The 15,398-nt window shown below is 42.0% G+C and overlaps 1 protein-coding gene across 2 annotated transcripts in view; it reads right to left on the reverse strand.

Annotated features, from left to right (window-relative positions):
• The window catches only part of Cdh13 (cadherin 13), a 1,142,761-nt gene that overhangs the window by 813,939 nt on the left and 313,424 nt on the right, over positions 1 to 15,398 (reverse strand). The window lies entirely within an intron of this gene.

Raw genomic sequence — 15,398 nt, forward strand, 5'->3', positions numbered from 1 at the left:
ACCCATTCTTCAATTTCAGTCTCACTAAGTTTGGGTGCATGAAGCATCCTGCCATTGCTGCAGGAATTAGTACTGAGGCATTACTCCAAAACCAGGCAAATTCTTCTCCAACATTATCATGTGTATCTTGTTTAAAGATACTGTACTACCGGGAGTACTGTTATGCAAGTGCTCTTTAACTTTACCACGGTACATGCCAGGACACCCCAGATTTCATTTTAATACCATAGCAACTTTAATACCATAGGAGGGGAAGAAAGGCTACTAAATGGTTCTTGTGTTCATCTATGCATTGGCTCACCCCTCATAAATAATACATAACCAATACACCTTTGAAACATGGCTGCTATCAAATTTTATGATGCCCAAAGGATTTCTATTACACGAAAATGACATTGTGTCTGAAAAGAAAGCAGATCTATATCTCAGACCCATAATGAGCACAGTCTGAGGCACACTGGTGAGCACAAGCTTCAGTTCTGCCATTCGAAGTAGCGCTGACCATTGACATGTGTCTCAGCTTCCTTGGATGTAAAAAGAGAGTAGTAATGGCATCTTCTGGGTTACTATGAGGATTAAGTGAGTTAACTATTGTAAAGAGACTTAAATAGTATCTGGCACATAGTAACAGCTCAATAAATGCTTATGTTTATTTCTATGTATTTTGTTAATACTAATGTACATGGATCACTGGTGCTCCCCAGGATTCACTGATGTTCCAAAAATATTATTTGTTGCTGCTGTGAAATTGTCCAGTGGATGCCCAGACTCAGAAGTATGCACAGAGAAAGAGCAGAGACCTGATTCTGAGAGCCGGAGACCAGAGGTTCCCAGCATGTCCGGTCAGCTGCTCAGTGAGAACATCAGTACCCGTAGGGGCCGAACTGTGCTGCTTTTGGGAAAGGGTGAAGCATTCTTAGAGTGTGTCCTGGCATCACCTTCTTTATACTTCTTTTTAGCTTGTATTTCTTTGCTGCAATGCAGAACTCTGTCTCTGAAAACATGGGGTTGGGGATGTTTATCCTGACAGGTACTGGTTTGAGAATATAACCAACTTTGGAGTTTCGTTCCAGAGAAAGGATTTTTCCCTCCCAGACTAGAGGCTGCCAACTGCTGGCATATGGGGTGGATGTGGTCAGCAGATGTGGCTAGTGCATCCAGAGCTCTGTGTCATAAAGCAGAATTATCACATTTCACAGGATGACCTTTCCTAGCGGTCCCTAGCACCATTCCCTGAGCTGTTGCAGCCGCTCACTCTACTCAGTTACGCACTCATGTTGCCCTCCAGGCTTCTGAGTTGATCACCTGCACTTTAGACTTTGGAAAAGACCCCTGAGCCAGGAACCCTCCTTGTAAGTCTCTAGCCATGTGTTGCAGTGGTATCCATAGCTTGTGCCTCTGGTTTCATTACAGTAATTTTGACCATGGAACCAAGTACTGGCCAACCAAATGTGGATAGAAGGACTGTCATGACACCTAGGATTGACATGTCCCCTGAAATGTCCTGTGTGATCTCTTTTTCCTCTTCCACAATAGTAGGAAGGAGGGGCTCCCACAAAGTTAGCATCCTCCAGTAGAGAGAGGCCAGCAATAAGTCCCTGTGCAAAGGACTGCTAATGTGGGGAGGAGCGGGAGCTACCATGACTACGCATGGGGTTCTGTGCCACGTGGCCAGGGATGGGGACATTTGTCACCACAGCTACCTTAGCTGATTATACACTCAACAAGCATGGAACTTTGGCCTACACAGCTGGCACTGTAGATATGTCCTAGTGGCCAGTGAAAAATCGCAGAACTGAAGGGAAAAAAAAGACACAACAGTCTTCAAGCAGTTATACATAAAAAGAAATTTCCTGTCACAAATAATTATCTCAACAGGTTGTGAACAACCTGTTTTCATCCTCTCTTAAGTCAGGTCCCAAATGATATTTTCTAAACAAACTTGCCCTTGTCGCCCAGATTCTTGTTTTCGTTTCCCTGACTTAATTCACTTTTTCTGTGAGCCTTCACTTTCGCTATTACTCTTGTCACATTTGGTCTACTGAAATCAGTTTGGAGGGTCTTAGATTGGAGGGGAAGAAAGGCTACTATCATGCACTTGCAGGATATAAAAATGTTACAGCATTTATTTTGACTGTTTTTTTATCCTGCCAATGACCAAAAACACAGAGTAGGTAGGATTTATAAAGGCACACTGTCAACAGGGAAAGCATGAAGGGAAAGGACGTTTCTAAGACCCACATGCTCACATACATGCATATTCACATGCTCACTCAAACACCGGAGCACACACACATACAGAATAAATTCATGTCATCAACCTTCCTGCTGAATCTGACTTCCTTACAATGTTCTCAGGTGTTTGAAAGCCCCAGGGACGGACAGCAGCTACTACCTTTCTAGATGTTAAGGTAATAGACACTTAGAAATTATTTTATCTCTTGCAGAGAAAGAAAATGAGAGAATACTTCTATAATACTGAGTCCTGTTGTTGCTCACATACAGTTTAAAACCAATATCCTGGACCTCACTGCTAATTGAACACCACTTGACAACTTTTCCTGAAATTATTAAAAAGAAGCTGAATGTGTCTAGAAAAGTATGAGACCAGAAGCCAAAATTAATCCAAATATGCAGCCTAGCTATGTGGTCATTTCTATGACTTTTGGCAAATTACTGCACTGGGACCAGAATTCATGTTCTCTTTTGTAGAATTAACATAATACCATCTACTGGGTCCAGATGTTAAGAGGTTCTAATGAGACAATGCAAACAAAACAGACAGAATAACAGTCCCCACAAGATGTCCTCCTGCTACTTCCCATTAGGTTATGTGATAAGGAGTAATTAAGATTGGTAAGTAGCTTCCATGGATTATTATTTTAAGTTTTGTGGAGACACCAGTGCAATCACAGGTATCTTTGAAAAATGGACAAAAGAGTGAAAAAAGAGATGAAATGATGGAAGCCATAGCGGAAGGATATGGCATGAGAAGAACTCAACTGGTAGTGCTGACTTTGAAAATGGAGACAGGATACAGGAGCCAAGGAATGTAGGTTCTAGAAGCCTGAAAGTGCAACAACATCACAGGATTTTCCTCTAGGGACTCCAGTACTGCTGCCAACACCTGGATGTCAGCCCAATGAGACACATCCCAGACTTCTGGACTTCAGAACTGTTTGATAATACATATGTGTGGTTTTATACTGCTAAATGTCTGCTAATTTGTTATAGCAGCCACATGAAACTCATACAGCCTACCAAGATACTACCTCTACCATGGACAGTCAGAAGATATTGTTTTTTCCAAGTTATAAATATACTCTGGGCAAATTAATGGCTGGAGTAAAAAAGATGGTTGGAATGAAATGGGGAGTTCATAGGAAGACAGTATGAAAGAAGGTTGTAATTTTTGGAGCCTTTTGGCAAGGACATAGCGATAATAGTCCTAAATTCTTCTTCTGGAGCATAAGTAAGGACAGCTCTTTTTCTTTGGTCTTAGTAATTTTTCCTTTTAAGTTTTGATGTATTTTATATCACTGTTGTGATATAATCACTAGGTTCATTGTTTCACTAATAGTCCTAGTCAAAATTTAAAATTTCTATTATCTGCCAGTCTCTGGGCTACACATTAGAAATGAACAATGCCCTTAGTAAACTTATTATCCAGAAGGAGAAGCAGATAATACAGCATAATTTTCTATATACAGTGATCCCTCACCTATCACAGAAGTCACATTCCAAAGACCCCAGCAATAGGTGAAATTCCATGAAGTAGAGGGATTATATTTATTTTATTATTTCTATACATTTGAAGGCTTTACAAACCCTTCCCACACTCCTATAAGGTTTTCCCACTCTCTTATTAACCTTTCCCACACTCTTATAAACACTTCATATACTCATAAAGACTTTCTACACTCTTAAACCTATGTAATTTTAACAACGTAAAATTCTATATGAGTACTCAATGTGAAGTGGACAGGGAGAGATGCTGAACATATGGGCACAGTGTGGGAGAGCAAACAGACCAATGCTACAGTCACTGAGCCAGTCAGTGCCCAGGATACAAAGCACAGTGCTGTGGTTGGTTGCCTTCCATTCCATCAGCCAATAGCATGCCGTCTACAATCTCACGTTGGCAAACTTGCACAAGCAGTAGTGGCGTACTGCATTTCCATTGTGTGCAGTATGGTATTCATCTGCTGTTGAAACATAAACTGTAGTTTGTTTCAATTTAATATTCTTTTAATATATTTGAATTAACATTTTTTATATTTTTATATGGTTTTAAATTTTTTAGGCAAAATAATTAAAATCATAAATATTATACAAATACCTATATACTGCAAAATCCTGTGATATAACAAAAACTCTGCCATACCGAATTAGATATATTTTTTTAAAAAACCTGTGATACAGTGAAGCCGCAATGAGAGAACTGTGATATAGCAAGGGATGACTGTATTGTGAATTAGGAAGTAGTTCACCACAAAGTTTCCATAGCTAGCACGCCTGGGTTCAAATCCAAATTTTGTCATTTTGTTGCTGTGTGATCACGGATGAGTTGTTTTTAACTTCAATGTGCCTTATTTTCGTCATTTTCATAATATAACTAATAGTCACACCTGTTTACCACACCCAGAATTTAAAGGGTGTAGGACAGATATTAGCTCACGGTAGGTCCTCGGTGCTATTATTATTATTCATATAACACAAAGGGGCTTGTATAAGATGTAGATGTAAGAAACGAGGAATAGCATACACTTCAGGAGAGAAGAGGGACTTGGACCATGACTTGGACCAAGACTATTTTGGAAAGATGATTGAAGTTTTTTAAGAGGCAAAGTATAAGAAAGAATACTCCAGACTCGGGTATGGTAAATGCAAACACCGTGGCATACCAGTGAATGAAACAGAGCAGTTTGGCAGGGACAAGATGCTCTGGGTTGTTTTCAAGATTATCTGAAGGTGTTTTGTTTTCTCAAAATAGAATTGAATTGATAAGCCTCTTCTCCTAGAATCTGACTAAAACAGAGCCAAAAATGATCTACTCAATGAAATCACATTTTTTCTCAAACAGGAATTAACTCTTTACTGTTAAGATCCCAAGACTAATCAAGCAGGTTCAACTGAAAATTTTAAATAGCAAAGCACAGACTTGTAAGAATTTGAATTCTTGCACTAGAAAGAGCAGAAATTAGATGATTTGTGTGCCCAGGGCCGGTGGCATTTTGCCTATGAAATGCTGGCAATTGAATCAGTGGTGCTAAATGAATAAGACTACGTCCCTCAAATCAAGCAAAGGAGTCCCTCAGTGAGGTAGCCTTGAGTGAGCCCTGGTAACCACAGAAAGTTTAACTGATAAATACCCATGACAAACCAGGCACTGGTGTTTGTCTGGTCTACATACAAAACACTGAATCTACAGGGACGATGAATAGGAGACTTAGGAAATGATGGAATTTGAGGATGCAGCCCAGCAGAGGACCCGTGTGATGCCTGAGCCCAGCCCCTAAGCTGATCTCTGATTTTCGTTGCTGCTGAGGAGGGCAGACAGTTCACTCAGAGCTCAGCCTTGACCCTCAGTGTGTGCTCAATCTCTACATTCTGTTTCTGGTCTTCTCCTTGTCTTGGTCAGATTCCCATTACTGTAACAAAATAGCTGAGCTACTTCAAATGAGGAAATGTTTATTCCAGAGCCTTTGGTCCATGGTTGTCTGGCCCTGCTGCTTTGGGCCTGAGACAGCACAGTACATCTCGGTGGGAATGTGTAGCAGAGGAGGCCTGCTCACCTCATGGTGGTTGAGAAGCAAAAGAGAGTAGGAAAGGGCCAGGGTTCTACTATCTCCTCCAAGAGCTAACTCCCCCCAGTGAGGCATCACCTTAGAAAGGTTCCACCATCTTCCAGTAGTGCCATGGGCTGGGGTCGAAATTGTTAATGCATGGGCCTCTGGTCCTCCACTGCTGGACAAACTTAACATGAGGGCAAGCAGAGCTGGAAGATGAGTAGGAGCTAATTTCCCCAGAAGAGCCCGACCGTCTTCATCCATACTGACACTTCAGGGAGAAATTCTATGAGCCCCTGAGGTGCCTGCGAATTTTCTCTGCCAGTCTAAAGCAGTGAGTGCCAGGCTCCTCAACACACTGGAGCTCCTTCTCCTTCTCCCTACCTTGGCCCCTTCCTCCACCCTTGCTTCCAGGTCACCTCCCCTCAGAAAACTGCCTGTACCCAGTCCTCATCTCAGGCACTGATGTCAGGAAATGTACCTACACAGTAGACTCGTATTGCTACTGTAACACCATAACCTAATCTCAGAGGTTTAAAAATGATTCTATTATCTAACAGTCATAAAGTGTAAAATGGGCCCACAGGGCTCTGCCCTTTCAGGAGAATTTGTTTTCTTTCATTTTCCAGGTTGACTATGAACATCCTTCACTCATGACCTCCTTCCTCCAACCTTGAAGTTGTTCCATGTAGCATCCTCTGATCTCTTTCTGTGTCTCATCACTTCTGTGCTGTTTGTAACTCTGACTCCTCCTGGTTCCTTTTAATAAGGATCACAGTGATTAAGTATGCTTGCCTGCATATCCAGGTCCCATCACAAGTTCTGGGAAATAGGATATGGACATGCTTAGGGGACAATTATCCAGCCTACCATACCCATGAGTAGTTTCAGTGAAGGATGGGAAAAGTTTTATAAATTCAGGTTGGTCCAAAGTGTCCAAGACAAGGCACTCCATGGTCATTCACATTCCCAACAATATTTATTTGTGAAATCATGAAATCTACAAGAAGATTTTGCTGTTGTGAATAGCTCCATATCCAGACCTGATGTTGTGTCAATTCAACAACTAGACTATGACCTTTTCTCGCTTAGAAATAATTATCAGATCCTACTTGGCCTTGCTGTGAAGTGGAACATTTTATTCTAACTGTGCAGATCTCAACACTGTCTTCTCTGCCAGACATTAGACAAGATGTCAGATTTGTCACCACACAGGAAGGGTTTATTAATTATCTTTCAGAGGCAAAGTCCTTTTTGTAATTTATTTTTTCACACTAAGAAAATTCTTCTATTGAACTAAATGTCTATCTTGTTAAATTGTTTTCTCTGCTAAAGGTTCTAACTCTGAAAAGTTCCAGAAGAAAAGAAGAAACCAAGCAAAAATTGGTGTTGAGGGCGAGGGATTTATTGTGTTTAGCATAATGGCATGTATTTCCCCTAGGATATGGTATAAAACTATGTATCTTTTTCTTTAAAATCTAACTGACATGTACAGTTCAGTTAAAAATTTCCTCAAATACTTGTTTGACTGACCAGAAGGAATTGCAATGACTGCTCTTTCTATGCCAATTACCAATCTTTTTACTCACTCATTGATGTAGCATTTATTGAGTGCCTACTATGTGCCAGTGCCAAGATATATACAAACCAGTAAGAAACACCTGCTATTTTCAAGGAGCACAGAGCCTAATAGGAAAGAGTGATATACTGCATGAATATCTACTTTTAAAACACAGTTAAAAGTTTAAAGATAGACAAAATAGTCCAGTAGAAATAAAAAAAGGGCCCAGTCAGATCAGTGTTGAAGGAAGGTTAAAAGAGGTCACTAAGAAAACACTGGCCTAGACCACAGCAATGTCGCTGGTGTTCCAGGTGCACCCTTCTGTGTTAAACAGAAGATGCCCAGTGTGAGAGACTATGAACGACAGGAGTCCTTACCACCTCTTTAGGGCAGCTGCTGGTTACTAATCAGGATTTAATCGTCTCAAAACTGAACTACCCCGGTGATTTAAAGAATTTTATTCTTTTTGTTAACAGGTTTATTTTAAGGGGTAAGAACTTTTGAAAAGGTAGGAACTAGAAAATCATTTCTCTTAACATGCAACCCTCCCCTGCTACTTTATGTTTCTAGAGTAGCAAGGAAGATAACAGTATAATATCTAAGTGGAATGCAGGTTAGACTTAGGCTTCAAGGAAGAAGTAGAGTCCTCCAGCCACGAAGGAACCTAAGGTAAAACTGTTAAGTGGGTACAAGCAGCCCTCCAAGAAGGAAATACTTTCCTTCATAATGTCTGCCAATTTCCATGGTGCAAATACTTTTATCATGGCCAATTGCAAGCGACTAATGTGAAATTATTCAATGATGATTTGGAAAGAGATGTGTAGAGTTGGATTTCATAAAGCAAGCATCTTTACCACAAAACTTGGAATGCCAGTTCCTAATTCTGGGTTGTTTGGGCCAAGAACTTGCATGGATTTTTGCACAGCCTTTATACGTGTAAACCACTAGGACACAAACTAGAGCTTTCATCCTTCCCAGAGAGATATACTGTAGTAGAGAATGGGGTTATCTTACATATGAATTAAAACAGCCTGGAAAACTCTTCTACTAATGGGCAAAATGAGGCTCCATAGTTTGGTTTTATAGTAAGAGAAAATGCAATGAATCCTTGGTTTGTGACTGTGTTTTGTTTAAATAATGCTTTTGATGTCCTATCCAGAGTCCTAACTCAAATGATCAGAGATAATCCTGGCTTCTGAGGTAATTAGGGAACCATTCTTTGCTAAGCTTGGAACTAATCACTTTGACCTTGAAAGTTGCTATAGTACTTTATAGTGTTCAGAACACAAGAGTCAACCACAATACCTGCTCCCAGTCAAATATCAGCTATGGGCTTTGTTCCAAGGGCAGAGGGACACGCCCTAACAGAGATGCCACAGATGAGGATGGCTGGAAGGCCCTATGGGGACACAGTATCTGCTAGATGCCCTTTAGTTTGTGGATTAGCTTCTAACATTTAAACATCAAGGATTTTCACTAAGTGTCTAGATTTGGGACAGCACAGCACTAGGGGCTGGAATCAAACACGGCAACACTCCATTCCTCATGAAGATATCTTCCAGACGGACAGGCCTTCATTTTTAGGACTATGACCCATTTGTACCCACCAACAAATATCCTTTGCCTTTTGTTATTTCAGTTGCTGTCGTCTCCCTTACATTCAACTTAAAATGACTTTTGGCTTGTACGTGTGACTTTATACAGATTTCTCTACAACCAAGCCTAGGCATTTACTTACGAGCTATAATTGAAAATGATGATGAATATGTACTTTAAAATAATTATTACAGCAAAAGTCACATTGCCACGAACCCCCCCAAAATACTCTCCTCTGCTTGCAACACATTTATCTCATTATTATTGCACTCTCTGAAGCAGTTCTGAAAGTTCTCTTTCACAAAGGTCTTTAGTTGTGCTGTGACGGCTGCTTCAGTGTCTTGAATCAGTTTAAAACATTTACATTGCACAGTCAATTTGACTTTGGGGAAGAGCCAGAAGCTGTATGAAACTAGAGGTGGGGAATAAGGCTGATGAGGACACACTGTTGTGTTTTCATAATCCGGCCTTTCCATCGGATGACACTCGGCAGCAACATTCACCATATTGTTGACTGTACTTTATAAAGACACTTTCGAAAGAGGACTTCCAGAGCTGCTTTAGGGGTGGCAGGAAGTATGGAATACGTGTGTTTGAAGTGAGGGGGAGTGTTCTGAGGGGACTAAAGACAATGTGCATTTTACTGTGACAACTGTGTTTAATGTAAGCATTTACTGTATATTTTGATCACACCCTGTACATTGCTCTCCTGCTCCTCCCCAAACACCTGAGGTTTCATGTTCATCTACTAATAATCACAAGATGAGGGTCTGTCTCCAACGGGCGGTGGAGAAGCCTCTGGCAATCCAGTGAGCCCGCCACCTCCACCAAAGCTTCCCCTGCTTAACAGTGCTTTTATATTTGCTGTCTTCCAGGTCCTGGGAACTTGCATTTGCCTGCTCCATTACTTAAGATATTTTCAGAGCCCCAGACCCTTTCTCTTTAGCCTGTGTGTCCAAAGACACAGACATGCAAAAGTGATCAATGTGGCCAATAGCCGGTCTCCTCCCTCTGCTGCACAGCTGCATCAAACCATCACCCTCTTCACCAACCACTTAAGCCTGATTCCCACTGAAAACAAGAAGGACATCTGGATACAAATGATGAAGTCAGAAGAGCCTCCTATTATTACAACACGACTGTGAGGTGAGGGTAAGCTAGTCTCTTCTCCCTTCCAAGCAACCTTCTTCAAATTTTGAGCTAAGAAGAGAAAAGAGTGTTTGAGCTGAACTAGTTTGCAAAAGACATTTTTTTGTATTGTTATTATCATCAAGTCTACTTAACTCTAGAAGTTCAATTACCTGAAATTTCATGAGTCAGTCCTATGGATATTTTCAACCCAAACTGGATTCATGAAATATTTCAAAGCTTCTGCTAATCCAACTGCCTTCAAAGTAAGCCTGGTTCTTCATATGGAAAAATAGCATATCTTCCCCATAGTAAAATTTGGAGGAGAAGGAATCATCTTCAAAAATTATACAGTGCAAAATACATTATCAGGAAGAGCTTCTACACTGGAGTCTCTCTAGGGAGGCAAACACCACCACAGTCTTTATTCCAAGGGCAAATAAGCCCCGGAAAAGAGATATACATGGTAATAGCCACAGACTCCTCTAAGCACTGTATCTACAAGAACTTAGCAAGGCTATCACCCAAATGGAAGATGCAGAGGTCAGAACAAAAGCCAGGGATAGGACAGGGGGGAGGGCTGTGTCCCAGCTAAGGTGATTTATTGTCCTGATTTTGCCAAGGACTATCTGGATTTCTGTGCCCAAATTTCCATATCTCAGGAAACCTGGTCACACAAGCTTTCCTGATCCCAGGAAGAAGCTCTGTGAGGAGAAATGGATACAGGGTCTAGCAACAACATGGTTAGGGTCAGGGAAGAGGCGTCCAGAGCATATGTTGGCATCCCCGTATCAGAAAAACATCTACATCACATTTAATCCTGAAGGGCAAAGGAGAGAACAGGTGCTAGACCCGCCAGAGATGGTGCATGGAGGGGGCTGTTGGAGAGGAACTGCAACTCCTGCTCCAGTGGAAGGACATAGCAGCCTGCAGAGACTTAGTTGCCACCCTCTTCCTGAGCTCCTGTCCTAGATCCTTACTAGTGAAATCACTGACTGGAAAAATTACTGCCCATGGGTCCTATCTGGCCCACTGTCAGATTCTGTAAATAAACTTTGGTTGGAACACAGTCTTGCTCATTGGTCTACCTACTGTCCATGTCTGCTTTCACACTTAAATGGCAGACTCAAGGTAGGATGGAGATTTCACGGCATGCAGAGTCTACAATATTTATTCTCTCACCTCTTATGAAAACGTTTGTAGACCTCTGAACTCAAGTCAGTAGCAGCCAGGGCAATGAGTCCCCACAAAGAGTCCCAGCAAAGTGGAGACCGAGGGACCAACACAGTGACCTAGCACTCTCCTTTCCTGCAATTATCAATCACAGAACTGGAAAACTACTGGGAGAATTAAGACCAAAATGTTGAAAACAGAATACCCCATAATTTCTGAGTGTAAACAAGACCGTGTGCTTCTTTGTAGCCTTCCATGAACCAGCGAATTAGGCTCATGCAGAGAAGGAGCAATTGTGGAAAGACGGGATTTGAAAAGAACAGAGGCACTCAACATCTTCAGGATATTATTTTGGTGAACTTTCTGTAAGCTCAATATTTTGTAAAACTGTCCTGAACATCCAAAGAAAATAAATTAGTAAACAGGAAAAATGTAGGACTTTTTGTATATTCTTCAAGATAAAGTGAAAGGTTCCCAATAGCCATGAGACAACTATTAAATGAGCATTTATTATCCTACCACCCACTCAGCCCTACAGCGGACACTAATAGTGAACAGGAGGAATATCCATTGTCCTGCAAATGGAAAAAACACTGATGAACAGGTGGAAGAAAGAGCAAAAGATAATTTTAGAGAGTGGGCAATTCTATAGGAAGATTATAGCTGAGTGACAGGAGTTGGAGCATTAGATGGGGTCAGAAAATCATCTTTAGGAGGAGGAAGAGGAAGGCACGGCCATGGCAAATGCAGGAGAAGCCATTGGAGGCACAGGCTGCACACGCACATAGGTAAGGCTATACTGCAGGGATAGGCTGAATGACAGGAAGAAGGGCAGGACACCTGGGGGGGCATTACTGTCGCCAAGGCCAGAGAGTCAGGAGAGGCCTTATTCCTCCTCCCTGATGCTGAGCAGAAAAGAGCTAAGCTGGTAGATCAGTGACTGCAGCCTCAAGAAGTCCTGCTTGCAAGGTAGTCCTTGGCTGGCCTCTGAGAACTTGGATTTCAGGAGGGTTCCCACACTCTAGCTGGTAAGAGTGGCTCATTGCATTTAATGTTCAAACAGTGTGGTCAGTGCTTGACTCCTGATCGCCCTCTGGAAGTCCAGAATCTGGGACATGCCTGGCAGAGGCTGCTGACATGACCACTCTAATCAAAACTCTGGACTCCCGGTTCCCAGTGAGCTTCCTTGGTAGAGGATATTCCACAGCTCTTGCCATGGGTTGTTGCAGGGGGAGTTAAGTGTGGCTTGTGTGCTTATCCTGAAATGTTTGCTCCTGATTTCCCTGGACATTTTCTGTGTGTCTTTTCCAGTTTGCTCTGGAAAGTTTCCTTGTAATAAATCTTACCTATAAATCCAATTACATGCTGAGTCCTTTGAGTCCCCATAGGACATCACTAAAACTGGGGGTGGTTTTGGAGACCTCTGACACGAGTGGCAGATCTGCACTTCAACTATTTACTCTGCAAGGAAACAGGGGCGGCAGACCACATAGATATTTCCATATAGTCCTCACCACCACTGTTGCACAGATGAAGCAGTGAAGATTGGGAACATTTCAGCCTCACAAAAGGTCACCCAGCTTCACCTGGTGGACCATCCAGGAGGTCTACGTCTCCATCTTGCAACCAGCCCTCTGGGCTCATCTCCAGTGTCCCCAGGGCCTTCAGGAAACACGGGGATATTTTTGCTTATTAGTTTGACTCTCACTCCCAATGGTTGCTCATTTGCAGACTTTAATCTATTTCATCCTGAGATGCTTTGGCAAAGCTCATTCAAGCTCCACTTCTTAATCTTGATAGTGAATTCAAGCCTTTGTTGTTAAGAAAGACTATTAAGATTTGGCAATAAGATTCTTCAAGGGTGATAAATATCCCTTTAAATAGACTGCATATCCATTGACTGAATAACTCTGTCCTAAAAATGAAAGTCACACTTGGAGAACCGAAGGTTGGGTTATGAAAATGTAAATCAGAATGACTTTATTGGCTGAGTTGAATTCAGCTCATGGTGTCACAAAGAAGTATGAGCGGAAAGGTCCTTGTTAGTTGAGTCATGGGTGTTTAGAATCTCAGGACGCACAATGGCTGAGATGTATGCAGCAAAGGTAGCAGCAGAGAATGCCAAGACGCTATCATTTCTAATATTCTAGAACTTACTTTTGTTCTTTTGAAAATAAGGTATCTCCTTAGGCCTGACCTTCTTTTCATCGGTATTCCTCAAAGCGGGTTACATATACCACTCTAAGCTGTGAGATAATTTAGGCAACATACTCAGACAAACTTCTTCTTTTTTTAATTTCCCTGGTTGTGTTTTATTTTAATGCTTACCTCCTATTGTAACAGAAAATGCCACCCTCCCCCCAGCCAGTATGCTTCAGTTTCTCAGTTGCCCAGGTAACAGTTCCTGTTCCATTTCCGGTTGCTTCTGTCTCTTAGAAAGAACTGGTCACTGTGATACACAGCTGGTCATTATGATGAATACTGTAAGAACCAATCCCCACTGACAAGCCATCCTGTCTCTGTACTTCCTGCTTGCTTATCCCATAGAAGCCCTAGACAACCAGATTCAGGGCCTGATATTCTGGGAAAGATCCCGATTAGTACGCATTGACATAAATAAATCTGCCTCCAAATCCTAGGTGTCGTTTCAGTGTTTCTGGAAGAATGAGATGAAGATGGATTCAGCTAAAACCAGAAGAAATTAAAGTCATGCTCAGTTTTGGATCTGTGCTCCTCAAAGTGTGGCCTTTGGACCTGTAACCTCTACATTTGCTGTGAAGTTGCAGGAAATACTGATTCTCAGGCCCAGAGACAGGCACTGGGGCCCTGGAATGAGTGTCACACAAGCCCCCTGATGACTGCAGAGCCAGCTCAGGCCTGAGCACCACAGTGTGAGATGATTCACCCATTACTCATTAATCAATACATGTGAGTGAAGCATCCTTCCAATGGGAAGCTCATATTCCGCTTCTGGCCCTGAAAAGCCATAAAGGGAAAAAAATTCAAACATTTTATTAAAGACACATGCCACATGCTGTGAGTGAATCATGGAAAATCAGCAGCCCCGGGCCCAAATGAATGAGGCTTTGCTATACAAGGAAGCTCCAGGCCCTAGGGCTGTGACCTCCTGGGGTGTTTGTAGGGGAGACTTCCTGGTGTGACCAAGACATATATTCCTTTTATGATCATAGACGGATGGAGCTGATGAATCTCTGGCCAAGAATTGAATGTCTTCAGTTGGCTGGAGGCAAGCCTACATAAAGATTGATCATCACAGCAGGGTAAATGTGGCCTCCTCCTGTGTTTGAGCTGAGACCTGGAGCCTGGGGTAACATCTGTGGGGAGACCAATAGTGAAGAGGCCCCCAGTCAGCCCTGTTGATGGACAAAGCATTTCCTCACAGTCTTCCTCATTTCTGCACTGTACACATCAACTACCCCTCAAGCACTAAATAATCAGCAGTAGAGTTGGAAATGAGAGTAAGGGGAAGGCCAGGACGGAGCATTTCATTAGATCCTGAGCCCCAGTGTTAAGTTTGCTTTCCCCAGGATGCTCATCCAAGAAAATCTGCTGGGTGGAGACCCTATCTGCAGCTTTGAATGTAGCCCCCACATCCAACTCTGTGCACTTTAAATCCAGGTGCAACATGACCTTAAATATCACGACTGAGATTGTGATGGAACTTTCCCTGTGAATGTCTGAAGGGGCAGCAATTGGTGCAAAGTCCACAGAGCTACCATCACACAATAAGTCAGGGGCCACTCCCAGATGTCTATTAAACACGTAAAGAATAGTGGGTCCCAAGTCAAAGCTCTGTCTAGAGCAAACCGTGCACTGAATTTCAGACTTGGTATTAAAACAAGAATGTAAAATATTCCCAATTTTATATTAACTACACGTTGAAATGAAACTACTTTGGCTATGATGTTGGGCTAAAGAAAATGTACCATGATTAATGTTTCTTTTCACTTCTTTTAACAGGGCTGCTTGAAAGTTGAAAGTTGAAAGTTACTTATGTGGCTCTGACTACCCCATAGTAGAAGTTGGCAAATTTTTTTGTTAAAGGACCATGTAACAAATATTTCAGGCTTTGTAGGCCAAAGAGCAAAACCAAAGATATTGTATAGCCCCTTAAAAGCACTTTAAAAGCA

This window comes from Chinchilla lanigera, unplaced genomic scaffold (genome assembly GCF_000276665.1).
Source record: "Chinchilla lanigera isolate Chin_1 unplaced genomic scaffold, ChiLan1.0 scaffold00163, whole genome shotgun sequence".
Classification (NCBI taxonomy): domain Eukaryota; kingdom Metazoa; phylum Chordata; class Mammalia; order Rodentia; family Chinchillidae; genus Chinchilla; species Chinchilla lanigera.